The 17479-nt window shown below is 27.7% G+C and overlaps 1 long non-coding RNA gene across 1 annotated transcript; it reads right to left on the bottom strand.

The window, feature by feature from the left end:
- Nucleotides 1-10492: 10492 nt before the first annotated feature.
- On the bottom strand, nt 10493-16578 carry LOC126846007 (uncharacterized). The gene is made up of 3 exons (XR_007686852.1): nt 16490-16578; nt 16158-16187; nt 10493-10542 (listed from the first exon to the last, which is right to left on the bottom strand). It is a non-coding gene; the product is annotated as an uncharacterized LOC126846007 (long non-coding RNA).
- Nucleotides 16579-17479: the final 901 nt, after the last annotated feature.

The following is a 17479-nucleotide window of genomic DNA, read 5'->3' as shown; positions in this document are numbered from 1 at the left end:
TGTACAGTGCGCGACAAAAAGATAAAGGCACAACATTTAATCAAATAAAAGTCTATATTTATCTCATGGAACTAGTTATTATTAATAAAAATACAATTTATAGATTCTATGTACTACCAAACTTCAGGTTATACCCAAATGATAGCAATCTTATCTTATTTTCTTGATCATAAACTAATAAATAAAGATTTATCGATAATTTATTAGGTTTTTGTTGCGACAAAATTATAAAGGCAAATATCTATATATAAACAAACTATTCGATATTACATAATTTATTATATTTATTAATGTTTATATACATAATTTTAATATATTAATATTTAGTGGAACCTCCATTAGCACGAATAGTGGCAAAAATTCTATTTGGAATTGTGTCGTAAAGCTTTATTATAACATCTTGGGAAATTAGTGTCCAAGCATCTAAAATTGATTGTTTCAACTCACGAACTGAAGAATATTGTTTGGCATCTTTATAAACTTCTTTGGCGAGTAGTCCCCAATCATTTTCAATAATATTTAGATCTGGAGATCGCGAGGGCCTATCTAATATTGGTGTAGAATTTGTTTCCAACCATATTTTATGATTCAAGCAGTATGGATTAGCGCATTATCCTGCTGAAATATAGAATTTCTTTCTACTATTTGCCGAAAACATGACTTTTGGGTGTTAAGGAGATCTCTATACTTCAAAACATTTATTCTATCATCTAAAAAAACAACTTCACTTCGTCCTTTATAACCAATTGCACACCAAATCATTACAGATCCTTCTCCCATTTGACGTCTTGACATTATACGTTCATCTTTTTTAAATCGTGATAATCATACGAAAATCCATCAAGTCCATCCAAATCTTAAATCGTGATAGTAATACAAAAATCCATCAGGTTCATCCAAATTAAATTTTTTTTCATCTGAAAAAATTACTTTTTTCCATCTTTTTGACCAATAAATTTTGTTTCTTGAAAAGTTTAATTTTGCATTTTTATTACGTTCGTTTAATGTTGGTTGTCATAATAGTTTTTTTCGAATGAGTGTTGGTGTGCGTTTTAATAGTCTTTGTACGTTACGAATACCAGTTTTCACACCACATTGATTGAGAATATCACGTGCAGACAAAGCAGAATTCGATGCAACTCTTAAAATTGCTCTTTTCTCACGATCAGTTAATACTTACAGTCGACTTGTAGACTTCTTAGAATTGTAATTTTGGCCAAGTTTTACAACATTATCTGTAACCGTGGAACTCCTTTTTAGTCTACGCGATATTTCCCGATTTGAAAGTCCGCATTCCTTATATGCCGTAATTTTTCCTCGTTTTCAGTTCAAAATGGTTTTGCTCTTACCATGGTAAATTATTTAACAATTAATAACAATACTATACAAATTATGCTAATACAGTATATAATGTTAGGTTGTATTAAGTATAGTAGAAGTATTACATAAGGATAATTTGGTCATATAATCACTAAATACGCAACAAAACTGACTGCCTTTATGTTTATGTCGCAACAAAAACCTAATAAATTATCGATAAATCTTTATTTATTAGTTTATGATCAAGAAAATAAGATAGGATTGCTATCATTTGGGTATAACCTGAAGTTTGGTAGTACATAGAATCTATAAATTGTATTTTTATTAATAATAACTAGTTCCATGAGATAAATATAGAATTTTATTTGATTAAATGTTGTGCCTTTATCTTTTTGTCACGTACTGTATCTTTGATGTTTTCTAAAAGATTTTTGGCTGTGTAATATTTTTTTATCATACTTGTCATTTGAGTTATTCCAATATGATTGAACTCTTTATGTACATTTATTATTAGTGTCTTACTAAGCTTTTCTGATAATATAATTTTTCCTTTATGTAATTCCTTATTTTTTTCTTGGTCTTTCTTGATACTTTCCAGACTTATTACATTTACTGTTTTCAGAATATCTTCTTCATTTTCATCGGCTTCCAGTACTGGGTTCCTGCTTAAACAATCCGCTTCTATATTATATTTCCCTGAATTATATATAACCTTAAAGTCGAATTGAGACATATAATAAGTCAAGTCACCCAGTTCTTCATCTGGTCTAGCTTTTATGTTTAAGTCCTTCAAAGGTTTGTGATCGGAATACACTTCAAAAGATCTACCAATCAACCAGTATTGCCAAAATTGAATAGCTTCTTTAATAGCTAATGCTTCTAAGTATATCGCTTTCTTTTTACTTTGTGCACTTGTTAATTTTTTTGGTAAATAAGCTACTGGTTTTTCGTTACCATCTGATTGAGGTTGTTTTAATACTGCTCCCAATCCTACAATACTTCCATCAGTATAAATTTTAAATGGTAATTTAGGATCGTAAATAGTTAAAATTGGTGTTTTACATAGATCATTTTTTAAATAATTGAAGGCCTTTTGGCATTCTTGTGACCATATAATTTTTTGGTTCTTTCTAAGCAATCTATGCAGTGGTTCTAAAATAGTTGCAACCTTCGGCACATATTCATGATAAAAATTAATTTTACCTAGAAATTGACGAATGTTTTTTTGTGTAATTGGTGTCGGGAAGTCCATTATTGATTTTAGATTATCTGTCATAGGTTTCACTGTATTATAGCCTATTATATGACCTAAGTAATCTACTGTGTCTATTGCAAAAAAACATTTTGATAACTTCAGCTAGAAACCTTCTTTTGTTATAGCGTCCAATAATTTTTTTAGGTGTTCTAAATATTCTTCAAATGTCTTTGAAAATATCAATACATCATCAATGTAGTTTACTGCGAAATTTGCCAATTCATATTTTCTAATTATATTGCTTAGAATTCTTTGAAATATTGCTGATGATGTTTTCATTCCAAAAGGCAAACATGTCTATTGGAAATGACCATCTTGTGTAATAAAACCTGTTTTACTTCTGTCTTCTATTCTTAGTGGAATTGACCAGAAGGCAGAATTAATATCCAATTTTGAAAAAAACTGGCAATTTCTAGTTTTTGTTACTAAATCTTCAATTCTTGGGAATGGTTGTGACTGTGGTATTATTATTTTGTTTAATTCTCTAAAGCCTATACACAGTCTTGACCTTTTATTTTCATCTTTTTTAAATGCAAGCGTCACAGGTGCTGCAAAGGGCCTATATAATTCTTCTATCAAGTTTCTCTTTAATAGTTTTGCTATTTGTTGCTCTATTTCTTTTTTATCTTCCATTGTACACTTGTATGGTCGCTTGCTGCAATATTTGTCTATTGTCAGATCAATTCTAGCTTCATATGCATATGTGTTTTTGCATAAATAAGTGATACATTTAATCCTGTATCATATACTCCATTTATAAGAAATTCTTTACATATTGTAACTTTTAATTCAATCAATGGTGTGTATACTAGTTTTTTGTTTGTTTCTAACATTAACTTTTCTTGTCTTAATGCGTATTCTATCAATGATCCTGTTTGATATTTAAAGTTAATTGCGTACCTGATTGGGCTCCAACCTTTATTAGCAAAAGTATCACAACATTTTTTTCTCCAGTCCAACCATTGTGAGTTAATAGCCAGTTTTATTAAGACACATTCATACCAATCTGCACATGATTTGTCTAGGAAAAGCTTTAATAATCTAATTTTTTTCTCATCTTGTGTCACATTGAATCTGTTGCATTCATCTTCAAATTCATTCAACCATTGACTAGCATCTTGTGTTTTATTGTTAAACTTATTTATAGTTAACTCTTTTGCAATTTTTTCAATAGGTTTCTCATCTGACTTTCGATTAATTTAAATACATTTTTCTATTAATTTTTCTAATGTTGTTGTTTGTGCAGACTCCTTCGCTATTATACTATCTATCGTTGATTCTTCTAAGTAATAATCTTCGAATTGTAAATTTCCCTCTTCATCTAGGTAGACTTCTTTAATTTGTTCAGTTACTGTTATCCAGATTTTCCTAAATTGATTTCTTTTTGTTATACTTTTTTTTACTTTTAAAAATAATTCATGGTTTGATATCACTGTATGTAATGATGCTGGTTGTATTTCATTAGGCAAAATAAACTTTCTCTCATCTGGCGTTTCAGTTGAGGTTATGCAAAGTATATTTGATTTTCCATCTGCGCTACCTCTCATTTTAAATTCAAATTTCAATTTGTCCATTGTTTCTTTTCTCTTTAAACGATAATGTTGTTTTATAATATGTAATTTATTTATTGTTAATCTGGGGCAAGATTAATATAACAACAAACTGAAACGTTTCTCTGTAAAAATGAGTTTAATATATTATTATAAGGCTATTTACAACTTATTTATAAGATAATTTACAAACCTGTAAAAATGAGAAACAACATTCAATGTTTATTGATCACAATCTTGTCTCTCACAGATTACAAATTAATTTAAACAAATTATTTTAACTTTTAATATTGCTCTAAACCAAATAGTTACTTTATAATCAGCTTAGTCACCTTCTCCTATCACATGTTGTTTTATCAGTACTCTACCTTATCAACTAACGCGGTAGAATTCAAATACTTAAGAAGTATACTTCTTATATGCATTATTTATTTAACGATAAACAAATTGAATGAGAGTGTCTATAGCCTTTCACTTTAAGAATCAGGAGGCAAGAAGATGGCTCCAACTAACTGTAAACAACACCGATATAGTAAATGACGACTGCCCACGTTATCTGGGTGTTGAATTAGATAGATCCCTCGCTTACAGACAACATATCGATGCCACGAAGAATAAGTTAAAGACCAGAAACAAAATTATCGCTAAGCTAGCTGGGACGAGCTGGGGCTGCAACGCAAATGTTTTAAGAACCTCAACGCTAGCATTAGTGTACAGTGTTGCAGAGTATTACTCTCCAGTTTGAATGAAAAGCGCTCACTGTAACAAGGTCGACGTACAATTAAACCAAGCCATGCGAACTATATCCGGGACGGTCAAAAGCACACAAACGCAATGGCTACCATTTCTCTCCAATATACTACCACCCGAACTACGTAGGAAAAAGGCGGCGTCAGCTATCCTCGAACAAATTAAAAACAAAACGGACCTACCAATTCATAATGATGTTTTCCTCCACCCCGATAAAAGACTCAAATCAAGGCATCCAATATGGAGCGCGGATATAGGACAAGAAACCCCACAAGAGTTATGGAAAAAACAATGGAAAGAATCCGGCGTTAAAAACAGCTTCCTGGTTGACGACCCAAACATAAAACCGCCTGGTTCTGAGCTGCCTCGTCCAATCTGGTCAACACCAAACAGGATCCGTTCTGACCAGGGAAGATGTAATTACCTTTTATACAAATGCGGTTTCACAGAATCACCTGCTTGCACATGCGGTGCGGAACAAACAGTGAAGCACATCGTGCAGGAATACCCTCAAACAAAATTTGAAGGTGGGATTGAAAGCATTTATGGGTGCGATTCCGAGGCAGTGGACTGGATGTGCCTCTATAGTCCTCTATTTCTACCCACAACATCGTACTGTTTACTCCTGTTTTCACCTCAAGATATTGTACGCTACTTATTTTTCTTCTAATTTTTTACTGTTACTTAGTTAATATTAAATTTATATTTATATCTTTTAATTAATTTATATTCATATATTGTTATTGTAATTGTAATTGTAATTCGTACTACTTAATATTTTTCGCCGAAGCCATATGCATTAAAAAAAAATATATATATGTGTAAATGTTTGTCAATTACGCCAAGTCGTCTACAGTCTCTGAGAGTGCGTGCTGCCGACGTCAAGACTTTGAAACCAAAAATAAGTAAATAGTAGTATATTATATTACCCTACCAAAAAATAAACAACCCATTCAAAAACAGTTGAGTCTGAGTAATCATGCTCAGATAACACATCATCTAGATCCCAACAATCTTCTTCAATCATTTTGTTTGTTTTTTCCTTTAGATGATTAATTTTATTTGTTTTTTCTGAAGTATTTGCAGGATCATTTATTATTTCATTTAGATCTTTAACCGACATTACTGGAATTGCATCTATTTAAAATATGAACGACCAATTTGTAACATATTAAGTAGTTTATATAATATAAATTTGAAAAGATATTATAAAATTAATTTTAAATTGATATTTTAACCTTCAATTATAGTACAATTTCCTGTTTTAGGAGGTTTGATAACAGAATAAACAGACAGCGTGCGGTACAGTTGGAGAAATGTTGGTGCTGTAGGATGGTCATTTGGACCTGCTACCTGTCTTATAATGCCGAAGAATTTCTTAAATATAATATTGTAAGTATTCATAATTTGTTCACTTGAGATTAATAAGTTGTATAATAACAATGAATATACATATTGCAATGTTATATACATTTTGAACTATAAATTGAATTACTTCGAATGTATCTTAATTGAATTTTGCAGTCAAAACATAGTTAAAACCACATTCTTATAAAAGATATTCCACTAAATGTATCGTAGATTTTAAGGAGATCCTAAGTTCCTCGTAGATATTGTTATAAAAATCATTTGCACTGATAAATCATTTTTCTAAATGTAATTTCCAGTTATCTAACCAATCCACAGCATTTTTTAATGTCTAAAATTAAACATCGATTTATTTTTATCATGCTCTAGCCTCTATATACAATTTACAACAGTTTTTTAGATGGTTAATTAGTAATATACAAAGTTGGACTTCATTTTTAAATAAAAAATCTATACAATATTAATATACTACAAACATAGACAACACACATGCAATAGATAAACACAAGCAATAAACAAAAACCTATAATCGTGACTATTTTTTCTGATCTCTTCAGCTTTATGTCATCTATTCAATGCATCAAACATATCGTTAATTGTGGTGGTAAATTTAACGGTTTCTTCAGAATCTTTAAAACCATCATAGTTTTTATTTTTGTATACATTTATACCTACCGCCATGGATTTACTAAAAACCTATTTAAAATTATTCAACCATAAAACAAATTTGCCATTAAAAATTGGAAACTATTTGTATTTTATTGAATGTAAACTATTATACATAACAACTATAGATACTTATAATACTAATATACTATACAAATTTATAAATCCTACCTGGACTGCATATTTAACTTTCATCTTTGAAAGATTATTCAGTACAAAATGGTGTTTAGTTAACTTGGGACATGTCGTTGTGACGCGTCGCTATTATTTTTTTGTTATATTCAATTTATTAAATTAGGGAACGTCGACTTCTTCCCCCCCCCCTCACAACTGAGAAAAATCCTAAAAAAAAAATTGTCGAGTTTTTAACTTTCAACGTTAACTTTCTATTACTTAGCAAAATATTGTCGAATAAATTCAATTACTATAAAAACTTATGGTTTTGATGTATAATAAATTAGGATAAGTAGAATAAATGTTATCGAACGTCTAGATGCGAAAAAAAGTTGAAAATCAGAAAAACATATTGAAAGAGTACAGTTTTACTATTTTTGAAGATTTCGTAGTTTTACTTATTTTAAACAATTGCAATAGTTAAACCAAGTGTGTCAATGGTTGTCTTACGACTTGTTGAATGAAATCTGTTATATTGACCGATACAATACAATGTAAATATGTTTTACAGTTTGGTTTTGGCGAATTTATTAACATAAGCAGTATGGTAATTTTTCGTTAAGACTAACATATTTATTTAATTCCGAAACAGAGTATAAAGTTTTTATAAAAATCGTATATATTATAATATATGTATACAACTAATGTGCAGTAAATAATACAACTGTGCTACACTACAATGTTAATTTACAATTCAAATCAAAATACATACATATTCCACTTGAATTAGGTCAACAACATTTAGCACAGTAGTCTCCGCTTTTTGGAGTGTTTATATGCTATACTATAATATTTATTACAGGTGTAAGACACTCATTTTCTTGGAAAATATAAATATATTTATTATTATTATTATTATTATTATTATTATTATTATTATTATTATTATTATTACTATACGTAAAACAAGTTTGTTCTTCGTTTGTCCAAAATGGAACATATTTTTTTTAATTTTGTAATATGTTACCTTTGCAAAGTCATAGTAAATGGAAATTAAAACGGTTAAACTTTGTAATATGAGACCGTCCGTGATTTAGGTTTCATCCTTTTTTTGAAATATTTCCCCAGTGGCTCATATCCAAAAAAAATTATGCAAGGCACTAAAGAGTAAAGCTTCTTGAGTTTTTTAGTCATTCCACTCAAATCTTTAATATTTTTCTATCCTTTAAACTCCCTTATTGTTCTCTTGTCCGTCTGATCTTTGAGTATGCCAGTGTGCTAGGACCAAGCTACCGCTAATGCCAGCGCCATGATCGAAAGAGTTCAGAGAAAATTCTTACACTCTTACTCTTACAGGTTTGATATCTCTTCTCTACTCTCTGGATGACTGCTCTACTGTCATTCTAGCTTTTGTCATTACTTGGCTCTTGTCTGCTTCTACGTCTATCTTATACACGCAAATCTTTTGTTTATTAGGGAAAAGCCTAAAAACATTCTTCGTTCTTATAAAATTGAATATTGAACTGTAAATATTATAAATTATCTCTCTTTGGGCAATAAATAGTCTGGCGAGAGCCTACCGTTTTCCTTCTCATAGGTTACCAATTCAGACCTAAAAACTTTCTCCCGGTAAAAATAAATCATAGGTATGCAACAATAATAATAATAGCTCTTAAGCAACAAAATATGAGTTTATAACTGTGAGCAAACACAGTTTATTTTAGAAAAACCATAACATAATATAACAATTTGGATGTTAGTACAATATGTAAAAATTATTTTTAATATTATAGAAACATACATGTGATACTAGTCTAAAATGTTGATGGTTTACGTATCTCAAATCGTGGGATACTGGAATCGTCGAGTAGCTGTACATTTAATTCTTTTATTTTAGTATCCGTTTTATTGACATTTACTTGCCAATATATACCCTTAAATGATCTGTATTTTACAGCATTCCCGTCCTCATCATGTACTACACAAGTATCATTATCATTCTCTTCATGACCTACAGAAACTAACAGTATTGAAGCCGTTTTTGAACTAATCCACAATGATATCAACATACAAAATTTATAAACAGAATGCATCTTGTCATACGAAATCAGTTCAGCTAAAAATTAAGAAAATAGTAGTTAAAAATTGCCAAATTCAGCTTACTAGTAACTATTTCACTTTATTGTGCAAGACAAATTTACTAAACGTAAATAAAACAACTTATACAATGCATCACTATCAAGCATGATGGTTCGATATCCATACTATACAGTATAGATACATTGATAGTCCAGTCAATCATTCATGATTGACTGGACGATAACCATTTGTGGATAGTTATTTTTAAAGTTATTAACAGAAAAAGAGGAAGGATGAAGTATAGTTATTATCATCTGCATGCATTTATCTACGGCATTTGAATTCTCATCCTAAATTCGGAACTTCATTAAAAATACTTTTAAAGTAATTATCCAAAACTATTTTCAAAACTATTAAAGCCTATCAAAATTTTCAACAAAGTGTTCTTGTTGCTAGAGGCTAGAGCTCCAGAACAAATTATGAAAAAATTAATATGTTGTGAGAAATATTGCAAAATAACAATAATTAAAGTGGTTCAACACATAAAAATTACAAATTTGTAGTTATTTAAAAATAAATTGAGCAATAACAAATATTATAGTAAAAACATAAATCCAAAAACCCCCTTACGCACTAAAGTTGTGTTTAAAAAATGTGTAATATTGAAAAATAACAAAAATTAAAATATCTCCAACAACAAAACCTCACATTTTTAGTAGTTAAGAAAAATTGGTTGTGTTATTCATATTAAATCACGCTGAAGAAATAGATATTATTAAAAATGTCGATTTATATTCACCTAATGCTTGGGTAAGTACATTTCGTATAGCTTTTCCAGTAAGAACTCTTCTCGACTTTCCAAGTTCGTTCAATTTATTAATTGCTCTACCTGCATAAATATACATAAACTTGAAAAACTGGGTTGAAAATATAATATTTATTAATATATTCGCATATTTTTTAATTTTCTAGCTTAACGTCTTAATTAGTACAAAAACAGTGGGAAGAAACGTAAAAAGATATGATAAAAAGAATATTAGCAGCGTTGGTGGAGTCTAGAAGGGGTGCAAAAATAAAATGGAGTTCGATTTGTTAGTCCGAAGATCATCCATGATTAGGTTACAGAAAGTGTGGACAGCGATGTAGTCGTGAAGAGGCTGCTGTATTTTTAGTAAAAAGACGACATAGGCTAAAAATGTATTCTGTATTTGCTAAATTGTTATCTGAACCATTGTTTGGTAAGATTGCTAAAAGACTACTCCATATCCTAGAACCCTTAAAAGAAGTCTCCTCAACTAAAAGTTTGCTTAATTGTAATTATTGTGTGAATAAAAGAATATATAAAGCAAATTTTATCTTTCAAACAAGCCGTAAGCTCTATTTAATACTAACGAGTAGCTTTGTAAATTATTTTGTATTTATCATCATGTACAGTAACAGCTGTAACAAAAATATAAAACAATTATATAGTAAATCAACACTGGTTGTAACTTTTATCTATAACAGTCACTCGAAAAATACCATTATTTCAACCAATTAATTAACGCAAAATCTGGTGTTACAAAAAAAATATGGCTTTAAGGCTATGTTAGCTACCGCCATTAAGTGATCTTTAAACTTTAGAATACAACAAAAAAAGTAATCGTGAAAGAATTATGCGGTTTGTTGGAAAATATCACAATATGACATTTTTTAACATAAAATGGCAGACCAAGAAGGTAAGTCCAGTCAAGAAAAACATTAAGTTTAGTATGTTAAAGGCAACAGTTCACAGATAAGGTAATACTAAAAAAATTATTTATGTAAAAAAATCAGAAACCGCTTCGTTAGCTTAATTGTATTGTTAAAAATTGATTCACGCTGTTCAACATTTTAATGTAAATATAATATTAGTAATATGTTTTAAGTCTCCCAAACTAAAATTTTATTTTATTATAATTACTGTGTGGACAAATGAATATATATAAAACTAAATATATATCTTTCAAATAAGCTAAAAGTAATATTCAATTCTAACGAAAAACGTTGTAAGTATTATTTCAAACAGGGGTTCGGAATTCGTTCCTATTTGACTCATTTCTCTTTTATGTTCCGAAACAAATACCCGGAACTCGTTCCTTAAAATATTCGTGCCGGAACTGATACCTGGAACTCGTTCCTTTGATATTTGTTCCGGAACAAATAAAATGTAATTGTACCTTGTCATTATTAATAATTTATTAATGGAGCAACATGTATTTGTTCTACGTATTATGTTGTTTCGTTCGAGTTTAGTAAAAACAAAAAAATTGTGAAAAATTGAGATCACATTATATAACAACAATATGAAAAAAAAGTTAACTTCTTATTAAACCCTATGAGATATTGAGTGGTCCATGATAAAATAATCACCCTGTATATATCATGTAAAAAAATTATACTGTAAATTACCCATATATTATAGCCCGTATATATCTAAAAAAGTATTAAATTAATATAAGTTAAGTGTTTTTTAACTTTGCAAGTTTAATTTATGATTAAAGGACTGATGGTTTTGATGGATTAGTTGGATACATTTTTCTTAGTATGTATAAATGTATTATAATAACTCTATTAACTTTCACCATGTATATACCGGGTGATTGGTTAACTATGGACCACTCAATATCTTAGAAGATATTAGACTTTTTTAATTATTTTTTTTTTGTACTATTATAGTTATTAGGTGGGACAAATTTAATGTATTTTTCAAAATTTTAACACCATCCCTTATGCGTTAAAACCATATCAACTTTAGATTTTTAAATGGTAACCCCCAATTTTTTTTTGGTGATCGTGTTTATTTTTTTTTAATTTAATTTTAGGCGTAAAAACTAGCTAAATCAGACAAGTACTTTTAAAGTTATAGCTTAGTACTACAATATTATAATATTGGCCTATATGAGATGCTTTTATAAGTTTTACAGCTAAAGAAAAAAATCGTTTATCGCCGGATCTTACGTTTCACAAAATAAGATTGATTAACGATACGGTTGTAGATTAAAGTTAATAGTTGACGGTCGTCGGTCACAATGAAAACGAACTAATAATAAATCTATAACAATATTATATGGGTAATGTCTTCTTATCTGTTTTTTCTGTAGTGTTCCTAGCGGTGCGGTGTAGCTGTACGTATTGAATATTAGGCATTAGCTGCTGTTAACAAACAATATTATGAGCCCTAGTAAATATTTTTTTTTTTCAATTTCAACCATAGGTTACCGTGGTCTAATCACGGTCTTATATAGAGTATATACCGTGGTTCTACCAAAACGATTCGTTACTAGTGTAGATTAATATCAAAACAGAACAAATTATTATAAAAATACGACTACTTGAAAACTAATAAAAAAGTTCATTATTCTAATTTTTCAATTATTATGGTTATTTAGCGTCTTAGTTTTTACTTTAAATATTTAGCGTCTTGGTCTTAATAAGTGTTACTTGTACTGGTGTCTTATCTAGTCAAATTATTAATTCTGTTAGTGAAAATATTTTTAAAAAAACTTTAATAAATAACATTCTATTTTTTGTTTTTTTAGTATAATGTTGTATTACATACAGTTAAAAGATAATATGTACAGAATATATACAGAAATAAACCAAAACTAAACTTAATATGTACAGAAACTATTTTAGCATTTGTCTGAACTGGTTATGATAGGTACTTAAGATGTCAAACAACATCTTTATAAGGCATCTAGCGTGTTTCTTAAAATGTTTAGATAACAAAGGATTCCATAAGAAATACGTTCATCCAATACTTGTGCACTAAAATAAATTTTCATTTTTATAATTTAAAGTTGTAACGCGTCAATTTTAACTATTTCTAGTTCAGTATTTTTAATTATTAAAAGCTGTATTCATTTATTAACTCTTTATTATATTACACTACTATACTATACTAGTATATTATACTGTATATATTTCATAGTATTGACTATTCTTACTTATTTTAATGTGTTCATAATATGAACAGTAAAAGTATGTTTTTTATTTAATAAATTATTGTTTTTTTCGTTGTACGAGGTATAAACAAAAATTTAGAGTGACAATGAAAAAGTACAATTTTTTTTGTTTTTGTATGGCTTTTTTAACAGTCATAAGCTTAAAATTCAATAATAATATTACTAACAAACATTTAAATACTATATTATGTTATGTTTATTATGATAATAGTAAAATAAAAAAACAAGTAACAAGATAAATAATACACTTATAAGATACGAATAAACATTTTTATTTGCTAAATCATATTGTAAAACTAAGACTAAATAAAATTAACATATCTATAATTAACTTGTAAATAATAGAGGTACAACATATTGCTGTATATAGTGATGTATTTATAGGAAGTTACCTTGGACGGTAAAGTTTGTTTGATAATTTCCCACTAGAAGAAATCCATCTCCATTTACATATTTAAGTTAAAAAATATTTATAAGTATATTCATTCAATTTACTTTTTTACACAGTTAACATTTTTTTTTTTCTATTTTGTGTTTTATAATTTTATTTACTTTATTACTTATAAAAACTTAATCGTAAACCACTAGAAAGTTGTCAATAAATTCTGTAATAGCTAATGCCAAAACTATGCCATCATGAAAATAATTTCAAGATTTGGATTAAGACAATAACATATTTTAGAAATATTAACATTCTCAGCAGCATTTTAGATTAAATTAATATTAAATAAAGAATTCATCATTAATAATTAATAAATAATGTATAATAATTATAGATATGTTAAGTATATGTGTGTTTAAAAACTTTATGTCACTTTTAAAATGATAAAGTACTTTTAAATTATTTTATTGAATTACATTTTTAGCTGAATAACTAAATATATATAGTTGTCTAATATTTGATTTGAACTTGTGAATCCATCTTATTCTTCTTACTGACTTAATGGAAAACCGTTATCTGCAATAGTGTGCCACAGTAACTAAAAAATAATAATAATAAAAATAAATTGTTAGAGATGAATTCATAAAAATTAACTAAATTATTGCAAACTGATGATCTTATATATTTTACCTTAAAATAAAACACCTATAAATTTCCTGAAAATTGAATACCACAACATTTGACAATGTATTGATGGAATTAGATTAGACTGATTGACTACAATAATATAATACACCAAATTTGACGTTGGTAGTAGTGTAGTTGTAGACAATAACAAATATCAATTTAAGTTGAGATAGTCCATATTAATATTGAACATACTGAAACATATAATTAAAAAAATTAAATAAGTTCCTTAGATACTTAAATAATTATATGGTTAAGCAACAAATATCAGTATACACATATATTTTTTATAATTATACAAGTATGATAATTTTTAAGTTAAACGTTAATTTTTAAGTAACACATTTTAATTAAACATATTAAGTATGATAAACATAAGTAATCCAAAAAAACTTATTATGTAAAAACATTTTATATGTTCATGAATAATTAAAAACGATTAATTATATTTTTCTAATAAAAAAATGTACTTATACAATACACCTATATCAATAAATACATTATCTTACCTATTATTGATTCAGTAAACGATGATTGAGGATTCAATTTTTTCATAAAGAATTTTATACTTTTTCTTTGAATTCAGATACCAATATGTTAAAACACAAAACTACACATTTATAAGTTTCTCAGAACAAAGACATAATACTGTAAAAATAAAAGTTTTAATTAAAATATCATCAAGCATAATTCAAATTACTCTATTTATTTTAAATAACATATTATTATTATAAGTACCTTTAATTTTGATATTTGATGTGCATACATTTTATAAGTAAGGTTATAGGTTTTATAGACTTGTCACTTGAGCAAAACTCCATCTTGGTATTCACATTGATTATGGATATTTAATATCAATGTTATTATTTAAAACACAATAAATGTTGACAAGTTCATAGATCTAGTAAGTTATGATACTATATTATTATAATATACTATGAAATTAAGACGTACAAATCGCATGAATAAACAAAATGTGTCAAATTAACCAAAACATATAATTGCTAAATGCTGGAAAAATATACACAAGGTATTGATAACAAATTAAACATACCTACTATTTTACAAATAAATGTAAAAGTGTGTAGTGGTGGTATATTATTTGTCAGTCGATATAGCGGTTATCATTATTATTTACTATCGGTGAATTATTTACCTAAAGTAAATAGTGTTTGGTACGGTTATGATTTTTAAACGCTACTATAGCTATTGTCAAAGTTAATTGTCAATAAATAATAACAGAGAGCAGTCAAGTGTCACCTTAATATGTTAGCGTCTCCAAGATATTTAACTTATTTTTTACACTCCCTTTAATTTTAAAACTGTGTAGCTCGTTAACTACTCAATCGATTTACCTAGTTTTTACGCCTAAAATTAAATTTAAAAAAAATAAACACGATCATCAAAAAAAAATTGGGGGTTACCATTTAAAAATCCAAAGTTGATATGGTTTTAACGCATAAGGGATGGTGTTAAAATTTTGAAAAATACATTAAATTTGTCCCACCTAATAACTATAATAGTACAAAAAAAAAAATTAAAAAAGTCTAATATCTTCTAAGATATTGAGTGGTCCATAGTTAACCAATCACCCGGTACTATATACATTTATGTACAATGAAAATAACATTAATTGTTATATCAAATGCATTAACTATAATATGTTGGTAAATGAATTAACATTTAACTTACATAAATGTGTCTATTGTTTCTAAAATACCACACACAAAGGCTGAAGTAACAAAAAAAATGTGCACCTTCAATAAACTCGAATGAAACAACATAATACGTAGAACAAATACATTTTGCTCCATTAATAAATTATTAATAATGACAAGGTACAATTACATTTTATTTGTTCCGGAACAAATATCAAAGGAACAAGTTCCGGAACGATTACAACAGGGAGTTATGAACGAACACGTTCCGGAATTAGTTCCGAACCCCTGATTTCAAATGACAATCGGATATATAACAGAAAGAGATTGCTTTGTAATTACTTTGGTTTTCATCATCAAGTGGAGGAATATCTGTAAAAATAATATAAAAATTGTTTATGGTTAATCAACCTGGTTTATTTTATTTACCCATGACAGTGGCAGCTAATCAATGTCAAATATTTGAGTATTAACATAAAGCCGACCCCCCCACGCTCTAGAAAATAGTTTAAATATTGAAAAATAACAAAAATTAATGAGTCTCCAAAGAGAAAAGCCATAATTTTATCATTTAGTTAAAAAAATATTGATTGTGTTATCAATTATGAAACACCTGTAAGAATACATGTTATCAGAAAAACAATACCACTCAAACTCTATACTTAAATACTTACCATATATTTGGTCAAGTAAATTGTCTAAAGCTTTTCCAGTAAGATAAGTTCTTGTTTTTCTACGTGTGGTCTTTCCTATAATTTCATAACCTGCATAAATTAATATATTACCGTATTAATAATACAAAAATTATTAATATATTCGTATTTATGTTTTTATTTTGAAATTGTACGCCCTGATGTTATATATTATGTATCCTCAACTAAATTTTAGTTTAATAAAAATATAATGTAAATAAAATCAAATAAAGAAAGTTATATCGTTCAATCAAACTATAACTTTTTTTTTAATGAACGATTAAATTTGTATTTACTTTGGTTTGGGTAGATTATAGGAATACCTGTAACAAAAATATAACATCATTATACAGTTGATCAAACCAGGTCGTTATATTTATCCATAACATTCGTTTTGAAACGAATAAACGGTATTTATTTTACCAATTATTCAATGCAAAATAGATTATTAACATTAAATTATTCTCTAGCAACGTTTAAATAAATACTTTCTGCTCACTGAATTTTTTTTGCCGCAATCACATTTCATGATGCTTATTGGCCTTTAAAAATTGTTTTCTAAAAAATTGAACGTTTTATATTTACCTAAAAATTTAAATAATTTCTGTTGCAGAGTATGTGTTTGTGTATTTATTGAACCTAAATTTGAAAAAAATGAAAACTTGTAATAGAAACCAATGTTGTACAAATAGTTCTATACAATGCATTATAAATTATAAATTTATAATGTATAAAAGTGGTAATTGATTACCTTGTAGAAATTCAAAGTTGCCAGTTAGTGCAAGTTCTGAAATTAAAGCAAAAACCTTGTATACTTAATGATTATTATACGATTGTGTGGAAATATTTCCATAAAATTCTAATAAACATATTACCCGGTACAGTGAACATGTCAAACAAAAATCCTGAAATTAACAATACAAAAATGGTATTGAATTTAATTTTTTATTCTATCATAAACTAAACTAAAGC

Source organism: Adelges cooleyi, unplaced genomic scaffold (genome assembly GCF_023614345.1).
Source record: "Adelges cooleyi isolate 19-005CV unplaced genomic scaffold, UGA_ACOO_1.1 ACOO_flye_CR_arks_rails_tigmint_CR_PRNA_81, whole genome shotgun sequence".
Lineage (NCBI taxonomy): Eukaryota > Metazoa > Arthropoda > Insecta > Hemiptera > Adelgidae > Adelges > Adelges cooleyi.
Note: the sequence above shows the minus strand (reverse complement) of the source record. Positions and strands in the feature narration are given on the sequence as shown.